Source organism: Cupressus sempervirens, chromosome 7, assembly GCF_028749045.1.
Source record: "Cupressus sempervirens isolate cs-2001-9-10 chromosome 7, ASM2874904v1, whole genome shotgun sequence".
NCBI lineage: Eukaryota > Viridiplantae > Streptophyta > Pinopsida > Cupressales > Cupressaceae > Cupressus > Cupressus sempervirens.
The window spans coordinates 406,409,762-406,430,050 of NC_143124.1; the positions used below are offsets into that span (position 1 = coordinate 406,409,762).

General features: G+C 32.9%; 1 pseudogene; it reads right to left on the minus strand.

Annotated features, from left to right (window-relative positions):
* LOC149547248 (G-type lectin S-receptor-like serine/threonine-protein kinase SD2-5) overlaps nt 1-20,289 on the minus strand; it is a 113,095-nt pseudogene that overhangs the window by 86,174 nt on the left and 6,632 nt on the right.

Genomic DNA, 20,289 nt, shown 5'->3' on the forward strand with positions numbered 1-20,289 from the left:
TTGGACCTTGAATGACTAATTCACTCCCCCCCCCCCCCCCCCCACTTAGTTATTTGAAAGCAATTCTAACAATTGGTATTAGAGCCATCTGTTGATTTAGTTTCAAGGTACTAGAAGCAGGAAGATCAATATGTCCAAGAGAGAAGTTCCCAAGCTCAAAAAAGACAACTTTGTTGCATGGTAGAGTTTGATGAAATTGCACCTTGGATCTATAGGTGAGTATGCACAAACCTCGATTGGAACAAAGCATGTAACTCTAGCAGGATCCCTCACTGCAGATGACTTAAACAAAAAGAAGGAGCATAACCAAGCAATGTTGGAGATTGCATCTTCACTTAGCTATGTTTAATATGATGATATCAAAGACTATAACACTACATTCAAAATGTGGAAAACCTTATTAGATATCTATAGAGGTGATCGGAATGTCCAGAGAGCAAAGAGAGAAAGTCTAAGAGGGAAGTTTGATGACATGAAGATGGGGGAAGGTGAAAATGTTGCATAGTATGCTGAAAGAATAAAAGAAGTGGTGAGTGCAATAAGAAGTCTAGGTGGAAAACTAGAAGAAGAAAGATCCATTAGCAAATACTTAAGAAACATGCTCCCTATCTATGCTATAAGAGTTTTACCCATCCAAGAGCTAAGGTGTGTACAATGGAGCACATTAACCTTTTAAGGAATAGTTGGAAGAGTTACTGCATCTGAGCTATGCAATTTTGACAACTATAGACCTAAGAACCTTGAATCTGCTTTCAAGGCCAAGACAAAAATAAAAGATACTAAGGAGGACAGATCAAGTAAGAGAAGAAGAAAAGGAAAACATGCATCTAGTGATAATAGCATAGATGAGGAAGATGTGGAATAGTTAGAAGCACTACTAGCTAGGATATTCCATAGAGGTAAAGGAAAATTTAAAGGTAAGCTTCCTATCATATGTTTTAATTGTAATAAAGTAGGTCATATAGCTGCAAGATGCCCACAGAAGAAAAAATCTAAAGAAGGAAACCAGTTTAGGAACAAAAAAGAAGATGACAAAAAAGATTACAAGGACAAAGGCAAGAGATGCTACATTGTTGAAGAAGACTCTGATGAAAATGATGATGAAGTAATCTATGTAGCCATGAAGGATGAATCAGAAAAAGATGAAGATGAAGCAATAGCATTGGTTACCTGTGTGAACAAGAATGAAAAGTGGATCATAGAAAGTGGATGCTCACATCACATGACATGAGATAAAAGTAAGTTCATTACTTTTACTCAATATGATGGAAATAGTGTTAGATTTGGTAATGATGCTCCATGTAAAATCAAAGGAAAAAGGCTCTATCAAACTTATAAAGAAAATTTCATGTCATAATGCATACAATGTTGATAGATTGAACTATAACTTGTTGAGTGTATCACAATTAGGCAATGTAGGTTGCAAAGTTGAATTTGGAAACAAAACTGCCAAGATTTATGACACTGATGGAAATCTGATAGGAAAAGGTGAACAAACTAGGAGTAATCTATTTTACCTAGATATGGAAGAAGCAACATTGTCTTGTTGTTAGACTTGATGATGTGTGGTTATGGCATAAAAGGCTATGTCATGTTAACTTTGATAATTTGATTAGTATCAGCAAGAAAAAGAAAGTTAGAGGATTGCCCAAGTTGAAGAAACCTAAAAACACAATGTGTAAACAATGTCAACTAGGGAAAATGAATAAGTCTAGTTTCAAAAGCAAAACATACACTACCAATGAAGTACTAGAGTTAGTTCATGGAAACTTATGTGGCCCAATAGAAGTGCAAAGCTACCTAGGGGATAGGTACATAATGCTATTCATAGAGGATTATTCTAGGATGATGACTACTATGTTTTTAAAGTAAAAATCTGATGCATTCCAAATGTTCAAGTGGTATTTGGCTAGAGTTGAGAAGGAAATAGGAAAGAACTTGAAATTCCTAAGGTCAGACAAAGGAGATGAGTTCACATCAAGGGAGTTTGAAACATTTTGCAATGACAAAGGTATCAAAAGGCAAACATCAGCACCAAGAACTCCACCACAGAATGGTATTGTTGAAAGGAGAAATAGGTCAGTGACTGACTATGCTAGACCTTTGATGATGGGGAAAAAGTGTTGCACTAGAATATTGGAGAGAAGTTGTAAGTACTGTAGTCTACACATTGAATAGAGTTCAAGTCAAGAAAGGTACAAATGCAACACCCTTTGAATTGAGGTATGGTCATTCACCAAATGCCAAACATTTTAAAGTGTTTGGTTATAAATGCTATATTCTAAAAGACACTAGAAATGGCATGTTTCATACAAAAAGTGATGAAGGCATATTTCTTGGATATTCCACTAGAAGTAAGGTTAATAAGTGTTTGAATACTAACACTAACGAAGTTGTGGAGAGTGAAAATGTAAATTTTGATGAGCATGCAGAAGTTTAGGATGATGAGTGAAATCAAGCAAAGGATTATAGATCCTTTGTATACTTCTATGAAGGAATGACAATTGAAAACAATGTTGCAAATCAAGTTGAGAATCGGCAACAAATTTCAGTATCTATCAAGTCTCAACCAATTAATGTCAAGTTACATTCAAAAGGTGAGCTGCAAAATGTGGAAAATGCACATTTTGATTTTGAAAATAGTATACAAGAAAGAAATGATGAAATGTCAGATGAAGAAGAATAAAATGACTCTGAAGCTGAAGGATCAAATGTGGAAAGAAGGACTAAACCCAGATTAGCTAAGTATTTAAGAAGACATCACCCTACAATTCAAATCATTGGTGATAAAGATGTTAGACCAATGACAAGGAATAGACGTAGAAATGAATAATGTCTACTGAGAAAGGTTGAACCCAAAATAGTCAAAGATGCACTATAAGATGATGATTGGTATCAAACCATGAAAGAAGAGATAGATCAGATTGAGAAGAACAAAACTTGGTTTCTAATTCTTAGACCAGCTGATAAGAATGTGATTGGTATCAAATGGGTGTTTAGGATAAAACTTGATGAGAATGGTGAAACAACAAGAAAAAAAACCAGATTAGTTTGTAAAGGTTATGCACAAGAAGAAGGATGGGATTATGGAGAAACATTTTCCATTACTTGCATATGCTGCATATAAAGGTTTCAAAGTTCATAGATGGATGTGAAGTTTGCTTTTTTCAATTGTATACTAGAAGAGGAAGTCTACATAGAACAACCAAAGGGATTTGTTGATGAGAACAATAAGGACATGGTCTACAAGCTACATAAAGCACTTTATGGATTGAAGCAAGCACCTAGAGCATGGTATGAAATGTTGTACAAATATCTTGTGAAGATAGGATTTGAAAGAATAGATGACAACAACAACTTGTACATCAAAGCTAAGGAAGGAAAAGACATTTTGATATCAGAAATCTTTGTTGATGACATAATATTTGAAGGAAAAAATGTTTTATGCAAAGATTCTGCTGATCAAATGAAGCATGAATTTGAGATGTCAATGTTTGGAGAAATCAAATTCTTTGTTGGATTACAATTCCATCAGTTGAAGCATGGCATATTTGTCACCTAATCCAAATACATCAAGGAAGTACTCAAAAAATTTGGGCTAGAAGACTCAAAACCAGTTAGCACACCAATGGCAACAGGTCATAAACTATCCAAGAATGTTGAATTTGCTGAAGTAAATTAGACATTGTATAGGTCAATGATTGGAAAACTGCAATATGTTATACATAGTAGACCAAACATTGCATTAGCTATTGGAATAGTAGCAAGATTTTTTACCAATCCAAGAGAAAATCATTTAATGGTAGTGAAGAGAATATTGAGATAACTGAAAGGAACTGATGACTTTCATTTATACTACAAGAGGAATGAGAATTTTGAACTGAAAGCTTACACTGATGCAAATTGTGGAGGTAACATTGATGATAGAAAAAACACCAGTGGAGGAGCACTTTTCTTAGGAAAGAGGTTAATTACATGGACAACCAAAAAAGAAAAGCTACACCTCACAGTCTTCTACTGAAGCTGAATATGTGGCAGCTACTATGAACTGCACCAATATTATGTGGATCAAGCACTTGCTGCAAGGTATGAAGGAAGAAGTAATTGGACCTGTGACACTTTATTGTGATAAAACTAGTGCTATCAATATATCAAATAACCCAATAGTGCATGCTAAAACTAAGCACATTGCAATCAAGTATCACTATGTAAGAGAACTTGTGGAAGACAAACAAGTGAAGATGGAATATGTTAGGTCAAAGGAAGAGATTGCTGATATCTTCACAAAATCACTACCTAAAGATGCTTTTGAGTAGCTTAGAGATAAGTTAGGGGTAATACCCCTAGCTAAGGCTACTTGAACCAAAAAGCAAGAATGCCCTACATCAAATAAGGACAATGTTGAAGATTTTACACACTAATGTAGAAGATTCTTACTTTGGGATCAATGCCTAAAGTAGTAGAAGTACTAAAACTTCAAATCAGTCACAAGCAAGGTGATAGAGGGAGATATTAAATGAGCCTGTAAGAGCTACATTTGCAATGCAAATTAAGATGCTAATATGTCTTTGGCATTGTTGTCAAAGAGGGAGAAGTGAACAACTAATCATCAACTATTGAAGATAAAGGATTAGAGAAGTAGAGGGAGATTTCAGAGGTTGATCAAAACAACAAAAGATGAATAATATAGAGGGAGAAAGATAAAGATAAAGGATACAACAACAAAGAAGGAGAAGTTAAATAAGTCAATTAGAATAGTAGTAGGAGATATGATGTTTCAACTTAATTTTTTGCATTTGACTTATAGTTCTAACCTAGTAAGATTTTGGTGGAATAGTTTAGTCTAATGGTTGATCAGTTTGGTTTGCCTTCAATGCCAAAGAGGGAGACTATTGAAAAATTGATTGAAAAGCTCATTGTTATTGAAGATCAAAGAGGGAGATTGTTGTAAAAGAATGTTTTCAATCATTCTTTTGTCATTGATGTCAAACTTGTTATTTGTACAGATGATATTTGCTTATAAGATCCAAGCACTATCACTTAGTTGATTGATGAAGAGGATTTGATCAACAAGATGTAACAAGATAACCTAAAGGAAAGGTTGAGTTATGATATTGTAATGAAGTGCAGGGATTAGTTAAGACAATGGTTGAGTAATGTATTGACGACATACTCAAAGATGCAGAGGTTGGTCACACTTAGATATATTGGAGGACGAAGTTGTAATTAAGTTGACTGGAAAAGCTTTAACTAAGATCATCAGTAGGTACTGAGCAAGTCAGTTGAAGTCGAGTAAATTCTTAGTAGAAGCTGAGTAAAAAAAAATTCTAGTGTGTGCCGAGTGATCTTCAAGTGCCAAGTAAAGATCAAATACTGAGCATCAAAAAAATTTCATTTGGTGTTGAGTGATCTTCAAGTGCCAAGTATCAAGAAAAACATAGTTGATGCCAAGTAACACAGTATGTGCCAAGCACCAGTATTTCAATAGTGCCAAGTTGCTACATTATTTTAAATAATGAAGATTTGTCGAATCCAAGCTGACATAGTGGTTGCATTGAATTTTTTGAATGAGTTGGAAGATAAGGATGCTGAGTTGTTGTCATAGAATCTTATGTAAATATTTTTTTGGGAGAATTCTAAAGGATTATTCAAGAAGTTTTTAGAGGAAAAAGAATATGGGTTAGATACAATGAATCCTACCTAATCCATGCGAATTAAAATTGAAAAATGGAAGAATCGAGTTGAAAAAGGAACTCCAAGACATCTATTTAAGAAGTCATAGACCAAAAAGTAGAGAGCTACTATACTATTGCTACCAAAGTGCCAAATCTGCAAAGTGATTGAAAGGGTGTCAAGAAGGAGACATCTAGGAGAAGGAAGAGCATAGAGGCTCTGCTTCTATGAGTGGTCATGAAGAGATTATTCCACTAGTACATTGAGTATGGAGACTCAAGGAGACAAATCTTGAAAGAAAGGGCAAGCTATTAAGAGTTGCAGAGTTTGAAGGCCAAGCAAGGGTATGAGCTGAGAAGTGATCTAAGATCTGCAAGATAAGTTCTATGTTGTAGTCAGGTGAAGATTTTCTAATACTCTCTAGCAATTGTATTAGATCTAAAAATCCTATGGACTTAGGTTGGCCTAATAGCCATTTGTAAATCCTTTAACAGGGTGACATTCCAAGTGAATGTTCTAAAGTCCTCTGACTAAGCCCACTTATAACAGGGTGGTTAAATCCTCTAACAAGGTCACATTTAAAAGTGTATTGTAAGCCTTTGATATGGTAGGCCTTTCACAGAGGATCACTTTAGAAGGGTGAGAATTGAGTAGCATGTTACTGGTGGTTTTTCCCAAATTAGGTTTCCACATAAATCACTATGTCATGTGTCGATTTGTTGTGTGTCATACTTGCATGTTGATTTACAGTAACTTGCTGATTAGATAAGTTAAAGCTTGGATGAATGAATAGTTGAATTGATTTACTACATTGAAAGAAAAGTTTGAATAGGATATTTGGACCTTGAATAACTGATTCACCCCCCCCACCCCCCCCAACCCCTCTCCCCCCCCCCCCCCCCCCCTCTCAATTATTCTAAACCAATTCTAACAATATGTACAACAATATGTATATGCATTATTTAATCATGTCTAAGTTGAACAACTGAAAAGGATAGATCATTTGAAAACATGTACATCTATATCAATATCAATAATGTATAGCTCATCCATTTGAACAAAATAAGTACATGCACATGCACAATAAAAAACTCTAGTTCAAACAATTTGAAACAAACTGTATAGATACAAGTTATTTACAAAACTTAAACAACTAAGTTAATTATAGGTTTGAACAAGTTTTCTAGGTTTGATGTCTAGATGGAACTTCACTGCAGGTTATATATAATTGAACAACTAAGTTGGTCCTCTAGATTTTATGATATATATCTTTTGAATAAGTTTGAACTAAGTTATTCTAGTTTAGTTCTACTTGATGGTTAACTATGTTAGTTCTATATCTTATAAGTTAGATACGTGGATTCTAAGATTACTAAGTTAACTTCTTCTCAAGTACAATTAACTCTTACATTAATCAATGTTAACTAAATTTAATTTATGAATATAATTGACAAATTCTAAATTTGAGTATACTTATCTACATAGAATCATTGTCTATGATTAACTACATATTAAAGTGTAAGACAATAATTATCTACATTTAGTTTACACCTATGGTTAATTAGATTAAATGTAACTATATAATTTTCTAATGTATTTAATTTATCTAATAGATAATAACTAAAAAAACCAAGTTAACTAATAAATCTAACTAACTAACTAACCAAACACATAGAAACCAATATATCTAACTAATACTAACATATACTCAATTAAAAGAATTCAAAATAAATAAATAATAATAATAATAACAATTTGCCTACCTCTTACAACTAGAACACCCTAACCCATTCATTGAAATCAAGAAGCTGCTACAGTGAAAATAACTTTGCTAAGGGTCACTGTGCAAAAAAGATATTTTATGTGTATGGTTTTAGCTCAAAGGGTTTTGGTCATAACCTTTCGACCACCTCCATGCCACATCGACACCATGTGGCACCTAGTGGATAGGGCTAAAACTATTTTGTCCTTTACATGTTTGGTCATAACCCATTCAGTCATAACCTTATTGGATATGATAAAGGGAAACCAAAATTTGTGCTTTTACCCTAAAGTTACACAAGCTTTTTGTTTAGGATTAAAGTTGATCCTTCAAATCAATTTATAGATTACTAGTAAAATGAGTTGTAATAATTTCAAGCCCTCAAATACTTTCAACATAGATTTGTTTTAGTAAATCTTTCTACATATTATTTTTTCTTTCATATCAATAGAAATTTCTCTTTCACACTATGAATAAATAAAGGGGGTTCCCTTGGTAATTTTTATTTTTCCCATTTACATCAGCAACTGCATTGTCATTGACATCAGCAAGTGCGTTCATGCTCTATTTGTGTTCTAAGGGTTTATATACTTCAACTCTCTTTTATCACCAAAGTTTTAATATTATTTATAGGGTTTAAAATATTGTACAATCACAAACAAGAAACTATATTCATAATTTATATTTGTTCAAATATTAACATGGTTGTACATTGACCAATCAACAAGTTCATTTTAGACTTAAGTTTTTTTCTAAAGTTTACTATCGTTCTTCATTCACAAATCTTAGAACATATTTTCTAATGTTTTTATATGATAAATAGATATTTATTCGACATTGATGTTGTATGCAAGACATTATGTCACTATAAGCTTCAATTTAGTTTTAAAAAAATATGTCCCACATCAACAAATTATAGCTTACAATCTACAACCTCCAAATGATTTAAGATTCCAAACCAAGCCAGATTTGGTATTCTCTGTCAATAATACCTAGCAAGAATCATATTTAGATTGAGATAAGCATAACTCTTAAAACTATTCTGCTTTGAATAATTTTACTTAAGAAAACCATAAATCTTCAAATTATATTTTTTATGATGCCTACAAATAGTCCCCTAATTTAACACAAAAGGTAGGACTCGTCTCAATAAGAGCTTTTTTTTTTTTCTATCTACTTCACTTTATTTATTTTCCATCTTCTAGAATTCTGTGAGGTGCATATATAACTATTTTTAATATATGAATAATGGTGCGATAAGACTCCTTTTTCTTCTTTTTCATCCCATTAGACATCAACTATAAGCTAGATTGTAGATATTTTACAACAAATCTGACATTATGGAGATGAATATATTTATTTCAAGGTATATAATGAATAATATATATTTATGATATTTAAAAGTTCTAAATCATATTTATTTCAACATTGAAATACTGAACATAATGATGATAAATGTTATATAAAGTTTATTTAATTTAGTATTTATAATTTTTAAAATTGTAGCGTATGATATTTTAATTCAATATCATTTAGATGTTTACAATATAAACTTTTTCGAATTAAATGAAAGATTATTTTGACAATTTAATATTATACTTGACAAGGAAAATCCAATTAATAATCCTACCAAATTTGATGTCCTAATTTTTTCGATGAAAATAAAATTCTTTAGCACAACTAAGTTTTAATGATGAATAACTTTGATAATGCTCATTACTAGAGCCTATGAAAACATTGTTTACTATTGCACTCATATGGTGATCCGAAACTATTAATTGTTCATCAAATAAAGTCAAATTATGCAAAGCTCATATAAAAAATAGAACTAGGATAATAGGTGAGAACCCTTTTATGACCGTAGGCTGAAAGTGTTTGTTATATGCTAGACTATACCCACATAAGATGTTTTCTAAATAAGCCTATTTAAGTTTCTATAGAGGTTAGTCAATTACATATTTACTACAAAGACCTATTCAAACATTTTAAAATAAATTAGTGATCACATGGGGTTGTTTCTAAGAGAAATGTGCATGGAACATCATTAAGTGTGTCTATTAATCCCTCCAATGCCTTTACAACAATGTACATCACTGACTGTCTAGTAGAATCCTCCCATACACACAATGTCCCCACTTTTAATAGTTATATTGACTCTTCTATCCCCATATTTTCATCTTCAAGTCCTAGAAACACCAAATCTATTAACCTACCTTCCTCCACCTTAACTTTCAATATTGAGAATAAGTTTTTTGAAATCTCTCTGTTTTATTTTCTAGCAACAATTTCTATCACAAATACTCCAAAGCTAAATACATCTGCCTTCTTTGTGAAATGCATATTTAGTAACTCAAGCACCATATATCTAGGTGTGCCTCTCATCATGGTTATCACTTCACTCTGCTCACTATTAACCAGCTTTGCCAAGCCAAAATCTGACACTTTGGCATTGAAATTTTGATCCAGGAGAATGTTATGAGGCTTGATTTCAAAATGAATTATCTTGTCTCAAAAATCTTCATGTAAGTATGTTAATCCTCTTGCAATATTCACAACTATTTTGTTTCTAGTCTTCTAGTCTAACAAATGTTGACACATATAGTTGGAAAATATCCACTTATCCAGAGACCCATTTGGAAGATTCTCATATACAAGAATTTGATGAGCCTTTTCCACATAGAATATCTTCAGTCTTACTAAATTAATATGACCAAATTTTCCTAAAGTCTCAATTTCTACTCAGAATTACCTTTTCCCTCATTATTATCTATCAAGAAGGTTCATTGCTATCTTTGAGCCATCAGCCAAAACAACTTCGTATACTAAGTTGAATCCTCTACTTCCCAACTTCATACTAAAGCTATTTGTAGCATCCTTTAACTCCTCGAATTTGTAACACAGAGGTAACCCTTTTGGCCAATCCACCTGATGTCATGTCTTGCCCTAGAATCATTTTCTTTTCTTGCTTATGTGGCAAAGGTTGAATTGGTCAAAATGGATTAGTCTTAATTTAAGATAAATGAAAGTTAACATCTTAGATTACCAAAATAAAATGACTTATTTTAATATGGAAATACATAAGATATTACATTATGATGATGATGTCATTGAAGTGTTTTAAATGTCATTATTTAATAATGTGATTATGCTAATTTTTTTACTTCTTAATGATGATATATTAATTTTAATGGATACTGACACATTTTTTGTTGCAAGTGTCAGAGTAGATGCAGGGATCATCATGACGAGAGTGTGGTTGAGGTAGAGATGGCTAGCCTCTCAGAAGGCAATGCATCTGATGCCATGCTGCCACCCACACACATCATGTAGAATTTCATGTTGTTGTTCTCCTACATTTCTAAAGCTAACTTTGAAATATCAAAATGAATTAGGTGTTTCATTTGATTTATAGATGATATATTTAAAGATGTTAAATAGAATGTGAATATAAATAAAATTGCTAATTGAAGATTTTTGTTGTTTAATTTTAATATATACATATATAAAATTTTTAATTGGATTTGAAAAAGATTTTAGAAATATAATGTTCTTTTATATATCTATGTGTGTGTTTATTAAAACATTGATTCTCTTTTAAAACTTCCAAATAACAAAAACATTTTTTCAAAACTTTTTTTTCAATTCCGAAACTACAAGAAAAAATAAAGACATATCTATCCAAACCATGGAAGGAAAAACAAAGAACATTAGGTCAGTTACAGGAAAGAGGCTTTACAAAGAGGGTTTTGGGGAAATAGAAGAACCAACGGTGGTGGCTAGAGAAGTCGGGGATTGCTTAGTGTAATCAACAATCAAGCTTCATCACATCTTCATTGCTACCTGTGTAAGAAATCAAGTATTTGCAGAAGTTTTATTCCTTAATTAGTTAAAAGTATGATAATTATAGTTTTGATGTGGTTTAAACTTTTGTATTTGGGAGAAATTTGAGGTAATAACCATATCATGATTATTGTCAATTTGAGTATTCTTTATATATTCTCACAACTATAATGCTAAATACACGGTTTGTCATAAAGCTCAAAAAGGAAAACTTGACACAATACCTATCTATCATAACTGCTGACTTGGTTGATCTTGTTTCTCTTGTCTAAGAAACTAAACAAAAATACAATTGGGATTTGACCATATTATTAAAACAAGAAAAGTGACTGTAACTATGATTGTACTTAGATAAATACCTAGAGGTTCTCGAATATTTGCATAGATAATCAAAAGAGCCCTTGCTATTTGTCAAGAATGGCAGTCATTTCGATATAACTAGATTATTTTTTTATATAATGGCATAGATAATCAAACTTATGCAGCATTTATGCTCAGGAAGAGAAGAATTGCTATTTTTATTAATTCTTCATAACTATTTATTATTGGTTTCTTGCATTTGAGAACTGGTAGGATGTTCTTGACATGAGTGGTTGTAAACCTTAGTGTCACTAAACCTAATTGAACACAACATAGCAGGCTGTTAGGAGCTTATACACTCTAGATTTGTGCCATACCTAATTCTTGGACTGCTTGTTACCCTATCTATTAATTTTTTTTTGACAAGCATGTATGTATTTCTTTGTGTTAAAAAAGAAAAAAATCTTTACAGTGATTTGAGTATTGAATTATATCCTAGTAGATTGTATCCTATAGGATAGCAATCAAACTCATAAAATTATTGGTACCTTTCAATGGCTTCTGTAATCTCTAAAAAAAATCTGCAAGACAAAAGATTTTCCTTCCATCATGTAACTCTAGTTTAAAGAAGGAATGAGATTGTAGAGAAATGTTAAGACTTGGAAATTGCTAAGTAACCAACTATTAGAATCGAATCTTAGGAGGTTGTTATTCTATTTCAATAATTTATATCTTTTAGAATATTTTTTTGTTAAAGCTTCTAGTGTATATTAAGATTAAATTATTCTTAAATACTTTTCTTTCTTTCAAAATCTACAAATTGAGCTGTTAATGGCTATTGAGGCTATTTATTATGTATTTCAGCAAAGGCTTTGGTTGAGTAAAACATAGGAAAAGATTGGATACATGCTTTATGTGACTTAGATGAAAAAGGTATTCTTTCTAGTGTTGCTAAGTTTGGTATTTCCTTAAAGAGGGAATAAACATAAGTAGATGTAAATATGATTAGTTGTACATCTAGTTGTGGTTAGCATATAGGTGTGTATTTTCCTTTATGGCCAAGTGTAATGTAACAATATTAGGAAAGATAGAATTGATAATTCACATTTAGTTTCATCTATCTACGAGTTCTGTAGAATGGGTACATGTTTTTCTTGTTTCTTCTACCATTAAATCTGGCTTATAAAGTGCTTGGCGAAGCCATTTGATTTTCCAAATAATGCATATGTGTGTGTGTGGCTATGCTTATTTGATTTTATTACATATGTGTAGATGTGTAGTTTATTTTTTTATTCCCTCCTACATTCCATGATTAGGCTACTAGGCATATGGTTGCAATGTAGTGTGTTTCATGGCTGCACCGGATCTATCCGATCCATCTTGTTTTAGGAAGCTAGGCTTCTCCTGGTAGGGTTGGGGAGTTCTTCATGTCAGGAAGAATCTTGGGGGAGTATTCACTTTTTGGTTGGTGAGGTTAAAGCACCTAGGCCACACTCCTTTCTTGAATAGTAGATGGACGACATCCTATGGCTTTGGAGATAGGTTACGCTGAAGAACACAATAGGAAAAGTTAACTTTATTCTATTGTAACTATCATCTAAGAGATGAACTATGTACATTTTATATGAGAAAATGTAAATTATATTTAATCAATGTAATTGTTGTATGTTGAATCAGCAATCTAATTAATGTTACTCGATAAATAATGTTATTTGATGAGTGATTTGTCATCACCATTATTGATGTAACATTGAATTTTTTTGAATATGCATAAAAGTGGAATTGATGATCGACATCTTAATGTTTTTTTTATGTGTATAAACTAATTGTTAATGGTTAAATAGTTTTACTATTCCACTATGTTTTGATTCATTCTCTTTCACTTTTTCCACAATTTATGATGTGGAAAATTTTAACTAGGACATGGTTCTTACATATGGTATCAGAGCATGGTTTAAACCTACGCCCTTAGGAAACTATGCTAATTGCACCTATGTTTTAAAGGTGTTTGAATTATCACCATGGCCACAAGATATAAATGGAAAAGTTGGTCTTGTAGTGGTGGACAGGCTGAGGAACCTAATGAGAGGGTAGATCAGATAATGGCACTACTAACCTAATAGGGGGCATTGTTATAGCAACAAGGCTAGAGGATGGATAACCTAGAGCATGAGGATCAAAGTAGACACACTAAAGAAGAGGCAAGGAAGCGTGATGAATATCAGTGAAGCCCTACTTAAATAGGAAGAGGAATTGAGGAAGAAACATGAGAATGAATAGCTAGTTGAGGCTCTTAGGAGGTCTAAGATGGAGTAGAAGGTGGAAGAGGACCGTCGGAGTTCTCTCCTTAATTCTTATAGGATTTAGATAATAGTTGACTTGAGAAAAGATCTCAAGAAGGTGTAGTGATTTTTTTAGTAGCAAATCTTCACCAATTGGCTATATTGTATCTTTGGAAAATTGCAATTTGGCAAATAAAACCTACATATGGCGTCAACCACATCACTAAGATATTAAATAATTTTGGTGCAAATCCTAGGCTAATCGCTCATTAGTTTACACATAATTCGTCCCAAATCTCAATTCAATCATCAATGTAATCTGCATTTATAATTCAATTATTTTAAAAATTTCACCAGTCTTTCCCTAATGTTTTCTTATTGGACAATGTTATTTCACCCTTAAAATAAAATAATATTTTCCCTCAAGTTGAGCATCACTTATGATTTTACATACATGTATCTCCAACTACCCCCATTTAGCCAACTATTTTAGTCTTTGGGACAGCTGTCTTAATTTCAGGAACATTTAAACTTTATGGTATGGCATTTAAAATTAAGCCCAAAATAGATTTGAAGCCATTGATCTATATTACATCAAGGGTCCAAATTAATTACTTTAACCATTAAAATGATAACATTAAAAGTTATGATGACCAAGTTAGCAATAAAAAAGGACACATTATTAATTAAATCTTAATGGGTTGGCATACTACAAGTACACTATATAATGTACACTTGGCATATGGGCCATAGACCACTTGTGACTCTATAAATTTACCAAAAATTAAAATAATCTCTCTTTGGATATTGACATATTAGCCAACTACATTAATATTTTGTGTTATATGAAATAATTAATTTGCCTCTTAAATTACAAAAATCTTTGACCAACAAAATAGATTGCCTACATTTATTTTCATACCAAAAATAAATAAATTAATTCCCCATAGTTATTATAAAATTTTGATGTGGAAAGGAAAATTTCACCAATAGAAAATAAATTTCTTTCTAGGATCGAATGAAAAAATTATCCTCAAATAGAAATTTGTCTTGCATTTTTAGTGTTTAATTGGCCAGCATTTTAAATATTTTTCTCTCAAGGGGTTTCTTAAAGTTATCCCTGAGAAGGTGACTCCACCCATGTTTCATGGCAAAGCTTCTGGAGAAGATGCAGAGACATGGATTACTAGCATGGAGAAGTACCTCCTAGTTTGAAACTATACAAGGAAATCTAGAGCAGTTTGGGCCACTTATCAACTAATGGCTGAGTCAGCTACTTGATGGAAAAATATCATGGCTAAAAAGAAACTCCAGCATGGGGAGGTAACCTGGGAAGAATTCTTGTAGCTTTTCCAAAAATGATGGTTACCTCAGTTGTACTATGACAAGAAAATAACTGATTTCTACAAACTAGTTCAAGAGAACATGAATGTTACATAGTATCGTGAGTGATTTTGTCATTTGATGAAGTATGTTCTTCAGTATCAACATGATGAGCTATTTAGAACTCAAAAATTTCTAATGGGCTTGCGACTAGAGATCTGTAGTGAGGTTGAGATGTAGGAGACTAAAACCATGGACTTCACACTGCGTCAGGCCCTTAAGCAGGAATAGAGGTTGGAGGATGCTTCTTCATATAAATCATTCAACCAAAACTATAAAAGGAAGCTCCAAGATAATAGGTCTTATCGGGATAACAAGGGTTATTAGGATGACAGGTAAAAGGGAAAGGGAAAGAAGCAACAAATCAAAAAAATGAAGGATAAAGGACAACAGAATTTTTAAAAAAACAAGGAAAAATGGAACAGAAAGAAAACCCAAAATCCTAGAAATGGAAGTGGAAGGAATGGAAACAACTAAAGGGATCAGAATAGGAATGAGGATAGAAGAGCACCTAGAGTAGGTTGTTATGTATGTGGCGGTAACAATTTTGTTGCTAAGTACCCACAACGAGTTGATAAGAGGGACTTTCTTTCACACCACCACATTCATGGTACAGTTGATCATAGACAGGAAAATTATCAGGCCACTCCTATATAGATGATAGATACACTTTTTGGTTACCCTGTTTCTATCCTTATAGATACTGGTGCTACTAAATATATTTTAGATCCTAAGATAGTAGCCAAGATACCTATTAGGGATGGTTTTATGGCTAAACCTTGGACTATAGAGTATGGTAATAGGTCTAAACATAGGGTATAACAATGCACATTTTGCAATGAGTTGGAACTCCCTAGCTTTTGAACAAAGGTCAACTTGTATGTGGTACCTTTGGGCTCATATGATGTCATCCTAGGCATCAACTGGTTAAGTGAGCATAAGGCTTTGGTAGATTGTCAGGATAAGGTGATTAAATGTATTGGGAGTAGAACTTCAATAAAAGGTTCCCTACCATATATGACTTCTACAAAAATGTATGAGTTGAATAATCAGCTACATGAAATTTTGGATAAAGGTTTCATTCGCCCTAGTGTGTCACCATGGGGAGCTCCTGTAATCTTTATTAAGAAGAAGGATGGCACCTTAAGGTTATGCATTGATTACCACATGCTGAACAAGGTGACCATAAAGAATCAATTTTCTCTTCCAAGAATTGATGAACTTTTCGAACAAATGAAGGGAGCAACTATATTCTCAAAAATTAATTTTTGATCTAGATACCACAAACTCTGGATTCAAGAGGAAGACATGTCTAAGATAGCATTTAGAACAAGATATGGGCATTATGAGTTTGTAGTATTACCTTTTGGATCGACAAACACACTTGTCGCTTTCATGAATTCATAGTATGGGCATTATGAGTTTGTAGTATTCATGGAGATATTCATAGATGATATACTAATATACTCCAAGAATTTAGAAGAGCATGAAGAACATTTGTGCATAGTATTGCAGCATCTCAGAGATAAGAAACTATATGGAAAATTCTCTAAGTGCTCCTTTTATTAGACGAAGATACACTATTTCAGAAACATTTTGTCAGCAAAAGTTATAGTAGTGGACAACACAAAGATCAAAGCCATCCTTGAATGGCCAACTCTATAGAATGTAAGTAAACTTAGGAGCTTCATGGGTCTTGCTGGGTATTATTGGAAATTCATCGAGGGATTTTCCCATATAGCAACTTTGATTACATCCCTTCAGCGCAAGAATAAAAGGTTTGAGTGGATAGAAGCATGTGAGGAAGCTTTCCAACTACTTAAGAAAAATCTTACTATAGCTCCTATATTGATTATACTGGACCCAAATGAACATTTTGTTATCACCACAGATTTGGGCTTCGGGGTGTATTGATGCAGGAAGGTAAGGTTGTTGCTTACGAGTCCAGGAAACTCAAATCAGATGAAGTAAATTATGCTCTCCATGATTTAGAGTTGGCTATGATAGTACATGTCTTGCAAATGTGGTCACATTACTTATTTGGAAAGCCATTTGAGCTCAAGACTGAACATATGGGGTTGAGGTACATTTTCACTCAACCTAGTTTGAATGCCTGATAGAGACAGTGGCTCAAATTCCTTAGTGAATATGATTTCAGCATGGAGTATATTAAAGGCAAAGAAAATAGAGTAGTAGATGCACTTAGTTGTAGGAGACATATTGCTGCTATATCTTCATCTACAACATGTATGAGAGAATATATCCTTCAGTACCTTCCTGGAGATGCCCATTATGAATGGGTGAAGTTAGTATTGGATATTGATGCTTCTGACTCATGGTTTGATGATTATTCTTTTGATGAGGATGGTCTGCTTAAATACCAAAACAAGATTTATTTTCCCAACCATGAAGGGTTGCAAAAAGTTGTACTTGAGGAGATGCATTAGACTCCATTTTTAGGGCATCCAAGGGTAAACAAAATGATGGCTGATTTGAGGCCTTTATACTTCTAGCCAGGACTCAGGAGGGATGTGACAAAATATATAGCCCAATGTTTGGATTGTTAGCATGTCAAGGCTAAGCATGCCCATCTGACCTGTCTTCTATACCCCCATGAGATTCTACAATATAAATGGTAGGTTATTAGAATGGGTTTTTTACAGGGTTTATCCATGACTCAACATAGGCATGATGTTATCTTGGTTGTAGTTAACAAGTTAACCAAAGTTGCGCATTTTATTCATGGCATTCTAAAGGATGAATCTCCAGTATTAGCAAGATAGTTTGTCTAGGAGATTTTTTGACTACACGGTATTCTAGAGACCATTATTTCTAACAAGGACACTACAATGACTTTAAGGTTTTGCACAACCTTGAACTCCACTTTGGGTACACACCTGAATTTTAGTATAGCATACCATCTTAAGATTGATGGATAGACAAAGAGGGTGAATCAAGTGTTAGAAGATTTGTTATGCATGTATTGCATGGATCAATAATACAAATGAGAGGAGTATCTCCCATTAGTATAGTTTTCTTATAATAACTCCTACCATTCATCTTTGGGTATGGCTCCATTTGAGGCTCTCTAAAGATGAAAATGTAAGACTCCTATCAGCTAGGGTAGGGTTGATGATAGGGTTCTTGTGGGTCCTACGATGATAAGAGAGATGGAAGAGCAGGTGATCTTAATCTATAGTTAGTTGAAGGAGGCAGCAGATCAACGAAAGATTTATGTGGATAAGAAACACACTTTCTGCAAGTTCCAAACTAGGGATAAAGTGTTTTTTAGGGTTAGGCTACAAAGAGTTCAATATCATTCGGCAAGAGTTTAGAGGTTTCTCCAATATTTGTTAGCTCCCTCGAGGTCTTAGAATTTATCAACATAGTTGCTTATCGGCTTTCTCTGCCGCTTGCTTTAGCTGGCATTCATAACATCTTCCATGTGTCTTTTCTGAAACCCTATCAATTTGATATATCTCATGTTCTTGACTAGTGTACATTGCAGGTATAGGATCTAGGGGTGATGGTAGTTTAGCCCACTCGAATCATTAAGCAGTGTACCCTTAGGGTATGAGATAGGGATGTTCTCTAGCATAAGGTCCAATAAGACCAATTTGTCATGGATAGTGCCACTTGGGAGGATGCAGAGGATTTATAAAAATCTTTTCCCCATTTTTTTGTATAGCTATTTTATTTTAGATTGGATAATAGTTTTGGTATGTGTATACTAAATTTTTTTATGAAAGCCATTAGGATGATGCCTTTTCCTAGTGAGGAAGGATGTCACATCTTGCCCTAGAATCATTTTCTTTCTTGGATTATGTTGCAAAGGTTGACTTTGTCAAAATGGATTAATCTTAATTTAGGATAAATGAAAGTTAACATCTTAGATTACCAAAATGAAATGACTTATTTTAATCTAGAAATATGTGAGTTATTATGTTATGATGATAATGTCATTGAAGTGTTTTAAATGTTGTGATTTAATAATGTGATTATGCTAATGTTTTTACTTTTTAATGATGATATATTGATTTTTATGGATAGTGACTCATTTTTGGTTGCGAGTGTTTGAGTGGATGCAGGGATCGTCACAATGAGAGTGTGGTTGAGGTAGAGAGGGCTAGCCTCTCAGAAGGGGATACATTAGATATTGTGCTACCACACACACACATCACGTAGAATTTCATTTTGTTGTTTTGTTACATTTCTAGAGTTAGCTTTGAAAGATTAAAATGAATTAGGTGTTTCATTTGATTTATAGATGATATATTTAAAGATGTTAGATAGAACGTGAATATAAATAAAATTGCTAATGGAAGAGTTTTGTTGTTTGATTTTAATATATAGATATATAAAAGTTTTAATTGGATTTGAAAAGGATTTTAGAAATATAATGTTCTTTTATATATCTATGTATGTGTTTATTAAAACATTGATTTGCTTTTAAAACTTCCAAATAAAAAGAACATATTTTCAAAACAATGTTTTCAATTTTGAAATCGCAAATACAATCAAGACATATGTATCCAAACTTTGGAAGGCAAAACAAACAACATTACGTCAGTTATGAGAAAGAAGATTTATAAAGAGGGCTTTGGGGAAATAGAAGAACCTACGGCAGCAGCTGGAGAAGTCAGAAATTACTCAGTGTAACCAACAATCAAGCTTTGTCACATCTTCATTGCTACCAACAAGTTAGAAATCAAGCATTTGCATAAATTTTCTTCCTTAATCAGTTAAAAGTACAATAATTATAGTTTTGATGTGGTTTAAACTTTTGGATTTGAGGGAACCTTGAGGTAATAACCATATCATGATTATTGTCAATTTGAGTATTCTTTACATATTCCCATGACTACAATGCCAAATACACAGTTTGTCATAAACCTCAAAAAGGAAAACTCTTCACAATACCTATCTATCATGACTGATGAGTTGGTTGATCTTGTTTTTCTTGTCTAAGAAACTGATGTAGGAGCATCTTGCATGGGAAAATTATTGGAAAAAAAAAAATTGAAAAAAAATTGAAAAGAAAAAAAATAA